The sequence below is a fragment of the Tachyglossus aculeatus genome, chromosome X3 (assembly GCF_015852505.1).
Source record: "Tachyglossus aculeatus isolate mTacAcu1 chromosome X3, mTacAcu1.pri, whole genome shotgun sequence".
Lineage (NCBI taxonomy): Eukaryota > Metazoa > Chordata > Mammalia > Monotremata > Tachyglossidae > Tachyglossus > Tachyglossus aculeatus.
This window is the reverse complement of record NC_052099.1, coordinates 6138754-6149594: the sequence shown is the minus strand read 5'-3', so window position 1 is coordinate 6149594 and position 10841 is coordinate 6138754.

The window sequence follows — 10841 nt, the reverse complement described above, 5'->3', positions numbered from 1 at the left end:
TGGAGAGTGTGAGCGGTGAGAGCTCCAGGTGTGAAGGGGAAGAAAAGCCTTCTCCAGTCCACTCTTGGAAATCACCCAAGCTCTTAGTTCAGTGCTCTGCACACAGCAAGCACCCATGGCCTAGTGGAAAGAGAATGGGCCTGGGAGTCAGAAGGTCATGGGTTCTAATCTGGCTCTGCCACTTAATAATGATAATAATGATGGTATTTGTTAAGTGCTTACTATGTGCAAAGCACTGTTCTAAGCACTGGGGGGATACAAGGTGATCAGGTTGTCCCACATGGGGCTCACAGTCTTAATCCCTCACAGTCTTAATCACTTGTCTGCTCTGTGACCTTGGATAAGCTACTTAACTTCTCTGTGCCTCAGTTACCTCATCTGTAAAATGGGGATTAAGACTGTGAGCTCCACGTGGGACAAGCTGATTACTTGTATCTACCCCGGCTTTTAGAACAGTGCTTGGCACATAGTAAGCACTTAACAAATACCATTATTATTATTATTATTATTAAATAAATGAGGATTGATTGAACGAACTACTCGAGGCAGCCAAATTTGCTTAGCAACTGCCAGAGCCCTTTCCAATTGGTGATGTTAAATGCTTTTGTAAGATCTGTGTAAGCAGTGTGGTGACTTGGGGTCTTTGTACAGTGCTCAGCACATAGTAAGCACTAAGTAAATACTATTGATTGATTGACTGCAGAGATGATGGCTGTTGAGATGGTTTGGTCTGAAATCACATTTAGGCATGCACATAGTTTACTACAATTTTCAATATTTTGTCCTAAGGGATTCTGGCCAGAATCTTGACAGTAGGGGAAATAAAGTGGGACCATAGTCTCCATAGTCAGCTCTCTCATTTCTTGTTGAAGTTGGAGTGATTATGGAGGAGATTTGGAGACCAGGGCATTTTATATGTGGATCAAAAGCTCCTGAAGTTCAAGTCCCCTCCCTGCTTGTAGAATTCTGACAGGAATCCAGGTCCCCTCCCTGCTTGTAGAATTCTGCAGGAATCCCATCATATCAGGAGGTGCTTCACATTTTTTCATGACTTGAATAACAGCAACGACAACAGTAATGATAGTAACTTGAATAGAATAATTTACTTTTTCAAAATTTTATGCTAAGACCTTTCACCTTTTGACTAATTTTCATTGACATCTGAGGAAGATTCACTCCTTGTCTGGTCAATCGATTGATGATATTTATTGAGTGCTTACTGTGTGCCGAGCCCCATGTGCGCCCTAAAGCTTTACAGATGACTAAATGAGCCTTTAACTGGGCGATGGTCAGCATCTTTTCATCTTTGGCACACCATCACTGGTCGAGCATGTTTCTTAGCTTGGAAGTATGGTTGGGTCGAGCTGAGAGGCAACCCAGTGGACCATTAGCGGGCTCAGCAATGAATGCCACATCCAGAGACTCCACCAGGAACCCTGAGGGTTTTTAGAAGGTGAAGGAGCTGTAGGTGTCACGGGTGTAGCTCCAGGTCAGTAAAAAAGGGGGGTCAGGAGAAGCCTCTCGGTGCAGCCGCAGTAGGGCTCAGGCTCTTGGTGGGGTAGGGTGGGAAGTGGAGAGAAGAGGCAGCAACCCCGAGGTGAGGAAAGCTGAGATGTGAAGGAATTAATCATCCTATTAAATCGGGCCTCTGCTTCTGAGGGGTAGAGGCGGGGTGGTAGGGTGGAAGTACAGATGGGCCGCTGAATTTTCTTTCCCACCGAGGTAGGCAGCAGCAGAGTGGGGGAGGGAAGAGATGGGGGAGGGGCACAGGAGGAAGCCAGAGCGCAGAGGTTGCTAGATGAAAATGGAAAATGTTCACAGGTTCCCACTAGTCATGATCATGATTGATATTTGTAATTGTCACAGCCAACTAGTGTGGGGGTGGGCTATTTGAAAGGCCCAGAGGAGAAGATGACCATTCCATGGTATTAGCTCTCCTTTGAGGGCTAGTCTGTGTGGGGCTGAGCCACTGGTCAGGGCAGAAACAGAGTCCCCAATGATTAGATGATCAGGCTGGGGAAGATTTTTCAAGAAAACAGGGTGAGGTGGGATGAGGGTGGACAGAGCAGGGCTAAAGAACAGTCTTGCTACTAGGCAACTGCGTGCTGAGCTGCTGGAGGCAGACCACTTTGGCAAGTGCAGAGTACACCAAAAAATGAAATTCAAAAAAATACCATCAATCATTACATTTTTATCAGTCATAACATTTATTAAGCACTTACAATTTGCAAAGTGGTATCCTAAGCATTGGGGAGAATCCAGAGTTATTAATTAAGACACGGTCCCGGGAACACAAAGGGCTAATAATCTTAAATTGGGGGAGAGTGCAGATAAAAAATAGCCTAAATTTAGCAATTCAAGAATAAACAAGTGAAGGAAAAAACAACAACAATTCTGTACTGCTTGGTCTTTTGTTCATTCAAACACATTTATTCTGTGTGCAGAGCACTGTACTAAGCACTTGGAAAGTACAATTTGGCAACAAGTAGAAACAATCCCTATCCAACAATGAGCTCACGGTCTATAATGGGGGAGACAGGCAACGAAACAAAACAAAACAAGTAGACAGGCATCAGTAGCATCGATATGTCTACTCACTAGCCCAACCAAACAATCAACAATACTGGAAAAAACCAGTATTTTAATTGTCATAAAAGGGCTTTCATTGGCCCTCTGTTTCTTTAGGGGGTGGAGATTGGCTTCCGAGGTGTCCAGTGTGAAGCTGGAGGTGACCGCAAAGCTCTAGAGTTGGGTAGAAAGATGAGGATTCTTGCTGGCCCAGTCCCCTTTCCTGGACCAGAATGTAAGCCAGCTTTTTGAATCCTCCCCTATAATTTCTGAAAGCTGACAGAAGGGCAGGCAAGAATGCATTCAGGCTTGAGTTTGCCCTAGAGGTTGCCCACCACATTCTTCTTCCTAAACAAGGGGATCCTAGTCCCCAGACCCTAACTCTGAATGGCTGTTTCTCGCGAGAGGTTGGGGCTGTCTTCAGGAGAGCCCTGTCCAGTCTAAAATTCTGGGGCCACCGAGCCCCAAGAGTGTGGGCCCCAAATCTGGTCCTGGCTAATGCTAATGGAACTTGTAGCCCCAAGGGTTTTATGGGGATTTCCACACATACACCACCGATGGCCACTGTGGGGCTGCAAGATCCCACCTCAGCTGCCATGCTTGCCCTTGCCTGCAGAGAAGGAGAGGAGTGTGAATCACCCTCCTCCCCTAGTTTGAGCATGCTCAGACAATAACTCAAATGTCTCAAAATGAAAAGGGGTAGAAGTCTTTCAAAAGTACCTTCCGGTTTCTGTTACTAGCAAACTGTATCCTGAATCCCCAGGAACTTTGGGGGACTGTTCTATCCCCCCCTCTATACTGTAAGCTCGTTGTGGGCAAGGAATGTGTCTGTTTATTATTCTATTGTACTCTCCCAAGCACTTACTACTGTGCTTTGTGCACAATAAGTGCTCAATAAATGCGACTGAATGATTGAATAATACTGTTTTCTAGAGAGGATTATTTCAAATGTACTAGTAGCATTTCTCCACTTGGATTCTCTGGAGACATGTTATTTACTGTTCCTGATGCTGTGGAAGAAAATACCATCTCGTTAATTTTTCAGGGACTATTCACGTAATCCTCTCTTAGATATAGGACCCCATTTCATTTTCTGCATTTGGGTCATTTATTTTGCATTACAGAGAATGTTTAAAAGACAAATTCTGGCACAGTGTACTTGAATCTCTTTCTAAAATCCTCACAGTTTCTATCAAAGACATGCTTTTCAATGCATGAGGGTTTTGTTTTTTTAAAGCAACTTTCACCTCCTCATTGTACAAACTGTCTTCTGGTCTGGCAAAAGGCCTTCAGAGGTTGAGAGGATTACGAAATGCAAAATCAGGGAAAAATGGAAAGTGATTTGATTTCAGATTAGATGGAAAAGATGAGATCCTGAGATGCTGATAAGATGCCAATCTGTCCTGCCAAGAAAAACGAGGATGGTGATTATTCATTCATTCATTCATTCACTTGTATTTATTGAGTGCTTACTGTGTGCAGAGCACTGTACTAAGCGCTTGGGAAGTACAAGTTGGCAACATATAGAGACAGTCCCTACCCAACAACGGACTCACAGTCTAGAAGGGGAAGACAGACAGCAAAACAAAACATGTGGTCAGGTATCATCAGAACAAATAGAAGTAAAGCTAAATGCACATCATTGACAAAATTAATAGAATAGTAAATATGTACAAGTAGAATAAATGGAGTAAAAAATCCGTACAAACATATATACAGGTGCTGTGGGGAGGGGAAGGAGGTAGGGCGGGGGGGATGGGGAGGGGGAGAGGAAAAAGGGGGCTCAGTCTGGGAAGGTCTCCTGGAGGAGGTGAGCTCTCAGTAGGGCTTTGAAGGGAGGAAGAAAGCGAGCTTGGTGGCAGTGCGGAGGGAGGGCATTCCAGGCCAGGGGGAGGACGTGGGCTGGGGGTCAACGACGGGACAGGCAAGAACGAGGCACAGTGAGGAGATTAGCGGCAGAGGAGCAGAGGGTGCGGGCTTGACACCACTCTCTCATTCAACCCACATATTCAATCCGTCACCAAATCCAGTCGGTCCCACCTTCACAACAACACTGAAATCTGCCCTTTCCTCTCCATCCAAACTGCTACCACGTTAATACAAGCACTCATCCTCGCCCGCCTAGATTACTGCATCAGACTCCTTGCTGACCTACCATGGACTGAACCGTGGAGAGCGGAGGCGATCATCATGCCAGTCGTAGGGCAGCCCAAGAAAAGCAAACCCCATTCACATGCTGCCCTCAGGAAACAACGAGATGTGAAAAATGTCAGAAAGAACTTTGTGGGAAATATTTCCAAGATTATCTTATCCTAGAGCATCAAAGGTATGGAAGAACATGATAATTTGATTGTAGGCCTCACGCCTGGAGTCCTATATTTAGAACATAATTGATTTCACTGTTCTGTCATTTACTAAAAAGAAAAAAAAACACGTATTTGCTCTATATCTGTCTTACTGAGATCTAGGTGCAGTTCAGACATATTTCCAGAGTATGTCACTATATGCATAGATGCTGATTTATTGTAAACCTATACTATGTATAGTTTGTCCTATACTCTGCATCATAGCATTTATTTCACTGTTCTGGACTTATTCTAAAGTAAAAACCAGATTCTCATTCCTTTTCTGTCTTCCTGTTCCTAATTAAGAATGCAATTCCAAAAATATTTCCATGCATGTCCTTTTAGTCTTAAATAGGTTTTAACTGTGGGAGTCCCTTCAGGCTTAGTTCTGGATCCTTGGCTCATCTCTTTTTTTTCTTTTAAATGGTATTTAGTAAGCATTTACTATGTACCAAGCAGTGTTTAAGCACTGGGGTAGATAGAAATCAATCAGGTTGTACGCTGTCCCTGTCCCACACGGGGCTCACAGTGTATTCATTCAGTTGTACTTATTGAACACTTACTGTGTGCAGAGCACTTTGCTAAGCGCTTGGGAGAAGACAATAGAACAGTGAACAGACGCATTCCCTGCTCACAATGAGCTGACAGTCCAGAGGTAGGGCAGAGAATTGGTATTGAATCCCCATTTTACAGTTGTGGAAACGGGGGCTCAGAGAAGTAAAGTGCCTTGCCCAAGATTACACGGCAGGCAAGTGGCAGAGCGGGGACTAGAACCCAGGTCCTCTGACTCCCAGGACCATGCTCTTTCCACTAGGCCACCCTGCTTCCCATCACACCTTATACTCATTCTCGTGGACTCATCTGCTCACGGGGTTTCTGTCTCTATGCTGATGACTCTCACTTCTGTATCTCCAACCCAGACCTCTCACTTTTTCTCCAGCTTTGTATTTCCTCTCTGGCACATCTCTATCTGTGTGTCCTGCAGCAGCTAATATCAACATTGAACTCTCCATCACCCCTCCTAAATCTCTCCTTTGCCTCCTGGCTTGTAGCTTCGCAATCCATCTTTGACACTGCTATTTAATTTGCTACTCACCTGTAATCCATTACCAAGTCCTGCTGCTTTTCCTTAGCAATACCTCATAGGCACCACCCCTTCCTCTGCCTGTCTTCAGTCGCAGCCCCAGGATTTTTGAAGAGCCTCCTTGCTCTCCAGCTTTCTAGACTCTCTACCCAACTCTCGAGTTCCCTACCCACTGCAGCAAGAATCATCTTGGTCAAATTACTCAAAACACTGTTTTATTCATTAAGTCTGTTAGATAATGCCATAATTTCAGCAGCAGCAGCAGCAGCAGTATTTAATGAGTGTCTATGGTGTGTAGGGCACCAAACTCTGCCCTTGAGCAAGTACAATAGAAATCAAAAGGATGCCACCTACCTTTGAGGCTCTTACAATCTAGTCGGGGAGACAAGCAGGCACAAATCGCAAACATATTCATTCATTCAATCGAATTTATTGAGCATTTACTGTGTGCAGAGCCCTGTACTAAGCACTTGGGAAGTACAAATCGGCAACATAGAGAGACGGTCCCTACCCAACAACGGGAAATGTATGATAGGTAAAAGAGCAAGAATGAAAAGAGCAAGAACATAGACATGCAGTCCCATGCTTCTCCACGTTTCAATCAATCAATCAGTCAATCCATGGAATTTAGCGAGCCCTTCTAGAGTTCAGAGCCCTGTCCTAAAAGCTTGGGAAAGTACAAAATAATAGAATTGGTAGACGCAATCCCTGCCCACAAGGAATTTACAGTCTAGAGGGGGAGACAGACATTAAAATAAGTTACAGATAGGGAAAATAGTAGAGTATAAAGATATGTACATTAAGTGCTGTGGAGCTGAGGTGAGTAGCAAAGTGCTTAAAGAGTAGAATGCGTGACCGCAACATCCTGTCTATCACACTGCCTTACAACAATCTTATCCATTAGATGTCAGTGATGGGAGGGCAATTCATCCACGTGGTTTCGTGTTTTCCTGCCGATGGAAACACGGTGTCTGAGATAATTAGTTAATTACTTGTCCATACATAAAGAAGGAGAGTGCGGTTTATGTTTGCTCCAACGACTCTAAGCCTAGGTAATATGCTGGGCCAGGCCTCGAAATGACAATCATTGTATTAAAGATGCCTGGAATGATGAGCTTTTTTTTTTTGAGGCACCACCTCTGTGGCATTGGCTAGGTTCTCATGGAAGTGCTCCTTCTCATCACACAAGTGGTTGGAAATAATGCAGTGAAAATGTCTCTAAATGAATTTGTGTCCCACAACCGAATCTGTACTTCGACAAGATTCTTCATTCATAACTGTTGGAGGTCTCTTCTTGCATTCTCCACAAAATTGACTAATGAGAATTTTCATTCCCATCATCATCATCATCATTCCCATCAAAGTCTCATCATGGCACCATGACCGTCGTCCTCCACTGTCATTTCCACACACAATGCTGCTTCCATGCTCAACTGTCCTATTTTCCCCCTGCTTTCCTCTCCACCATGAATAATCCCTTTACACAGAGGGGAGAATGGATTCAGGAGCAGACTGGGAGGCAGTCAAGAGGCATATGAAGAACCAAGGAAGAGTCAAAAGGAGGGCTTGCCCCCTCTGCGCCCAAAGAGCTCTATTACCAGCACGTTCCCCCTCTAGACTGTAAGTTCATTGTGGTCAGGGAACGTGTCTACCAACTCTATATATTTTACTATCTCAAATGCTTAGTATAGTGCTCTGCATATAGCAAGTGCTCAATCAGTATGATTGATTTACATGAGAACAGGAAATTTTGCCCTACTATCAGATATCTGAGGATCTTGAAGGTGGTTAAAAGTTGAGATCAGAGTTTTGTTTTTTATTTTCCTTCCCTTCCCACCAAAGCTTAACTGTGTCTGCAGTTTCAGCTATAACAGTTATTAGAACATTGTCCTGGATTCTGGCTCACTAATGCTTCTAGCAAGTCCCCTGATTGATTCCAAAACAACTGATTTGCTTTCATGCTTGGCAAGGTCCAATGATATCGCTGATATCACTGAAACGCTTGTTTCTGCTATGAAGGGGATAAAAACTTAGATACGGATTTTGGTTGAGGTGATCGAGGAGGTGTGGACTTGAATGACTTGGAGAAAGAGGCAATTGGACTTTGATAACTCCCTGCATGAGGGCAGAGAGATGGTGAAGACTATCCTAAGGTTTAGTGGTTGGAAGATAGGGATGGTGACATTGCCCCTGATGATGGAAAAATTGTCCAGGTGGAAACGTGTTCTACCTTTTTTCATGGATTTTTTTCATGGTATTGTTAAGCACTTACTATGTTTCAGACACTGTACTAAGTTCTGGGACAGATACAGTATAATCAGGTTGGACACAGTCTATGTCCTACATCAATCGATCGATCAATTGTCATTTTTATTGAGTGTTACTGTGTGCAGAACACTGTAGAGTAACATATAGCAATATAACAGAGTTGTTAGACACATTCCCTGCCCACAGAGAGCTTACAGTTTAGAGGAGGAGACAGACATCAATATAAATATATAAATTCAGAAATGTACACAAGTGCTGTGGGGCTGAGGGAAGGGTGAATAAAAGGGAGCAAATCAGGGTGATGCAGAAGGGAGGGGGAGAAGAGGAAAGGAGGGCTTAGTCAGGGAAGGCCTCTTGGAGGAGATGTGCCTTCAACAAGGCTTTGAAGATGGGGAGAGTAATTGTCTGTAGGATATGAAGAGGGAGGGCGTTCCAGGCCAGAGGCAGGATGTGGGTGAGAGGTCGGCAGTGAGACGGATGAGATCGCAGTACAGTGAGAAGGTTGGCATTAGAGGAGCAGAGTGTGAGGGCTGGGTTGTAATAGGAGAGCAGTGAGGTGAGGTAGGAGAAGTTAAATGATTTGTCCAAGGTCACACAGCAGGCAAATTGTGGGATTGGGATTAGAACCCAGGTCCTTCCGACTCCTAGGCCTGTGCTCTATCCATGAGGCCTTGCTGCTTCTCAACAGCCATGCTGCTGTTGAGTTGAAGGTGCCTGCAGGACATTCAGTTGGAAATGTTCTGTGGAACATGAATGCCCAAATTGCTATCATGGCAAATAACATCTGGGTGGGTTGCACAGAAAGTGATAACTTCTCTACTTTCAGCTTCATGCTTATCCTCCTGAATTCTGGGCCACTGGCCAAGCCCACCAATGCCCCTCCTGCCCAAACAAAGAAGAAAGGTGGGAGAAGCAGGAGTGCCCATGAGAAATCTGGGAGAGACATGGCGGGCTGCATGTGAGCGGTGCCCAGCCATGGCACATGCTAGCATGCCATCCAGGGTGCCTTGGCAGGTATGCCATCTTCTGAAAGGAATGCCAGATTTGCCAATCTCTCGATTAATTTTTGCAGGAGGAGAACTGGAGAACTCAATATTTCTTAAAGTGAAAGAGAAGCTACTTGCTCCCCAAAGCAATTTCCACTGGTCAATGTCTACAATGGTTGAAATTTTCTTCTGACTCTTCATCACCTACTATTAAAGTAGTTAACGATTATTAAGACAGTGCCAGGGTGACATACGGATGATTGATGAATGGGAGGGATTCATGGAACTAATCTGTACATGAAGGCAATTAACTGAAGTAAATCTAACTGGAGTTAAACATTTCTTTTTAGATTGATTTCACCGAGAAGGTTAAAAAAGCTCACCCAACTCAGACTAAATTTGGCTTGCTGTTAATCAGGCTGACCTTTGTTGGGTTTTCACAGCTTTCCGAATTTTTCAGTTATGGATTTCATTTCCAGCTGTGCCATTTGGTTCTGTGGGTTTCTAGAAACTAACTTTGCATACCATAAAAACGCCTCCCTAATTTCCCAGAAATTAGGAGATTGCCATTCTACATGGAACCCTCGTGAGTTACCTTGGGCATCCCTCCGAGCTGCTACCTACTAGTGTTGACCTCTGCTCAGATTTACTCTGCTGGGTTTTCCCCGTTGTGCTGAGAAATGTGCATTTTCCACATCCTTTCTGGACTCTTGCCTCGACTCTGTGGGTTGGGGAAAAAGAGCTTGCTGCTCTAGGAGCCACATTCTGAATAACAAGAGGAGTCCCTAAAAAGAAGGCTGTTCAGCATATGTCTAGTGAAGAAAAGAAGCAACATGGGTCAGTGGTTAGAGCATGGACCTGTGAGTCAGAAGGACCTCAAGACTGTAAATTCATAGTGGGCAGGGAATGTGCCTACTATGTTGTTATATCGTACTCTCCCAAGAGCTTAGTACAGTGCTCTGCACACAGTAAGTGCCCAATAAATACTACTGACTGATCTGGAGTCTAATCTTGATTCTGCCCCTTGTCTGCTGTGTGCCTCTGGGCAAGTCACTTCTTGTTACAGAAACCCAGTTGTGAAGGGGGAGAGAATTCTTCCACTGCCACCCCTGCTCACTCCCCAATTTTCTTCATCGGTCAGGAAGTAGCATGTCCTGTTCCAAAGGAAAATTGGTCTCCAGTTCCTGGAGCCTAGAGCGTTGTTGGTTTATAAGCATTCCCAAGCTCTCTCCACTGTATTTCAGAGTTTACGGTTCATGGAGCAGTCTTGCCAAGATAAATAGGACACAATGGCATCTGTATCCATAAAAAAATTGGGCAAATTAAATTTCAGCAAGAAAGTCTTCGGTGCAACTTAAGGACATTGAGCTCTCCTTTATTTTAATGATGTTTGCTAAGCACTTATTATGTCCAAGCCCTGTACTAAGACCTGGCGTAGATACAAGCTAGTCAGGTTGGACCCAGTCTGTGTCCCACATAAAGCTCCCAGTCTTAATCCCCATTTTACAGATGAGGTTACTGAGGTCCAGAGAATTAAAGTGACTTGCCCAAAGTCACACAGCAGGCAACTGGAGGAGACGGGTTTAGAAC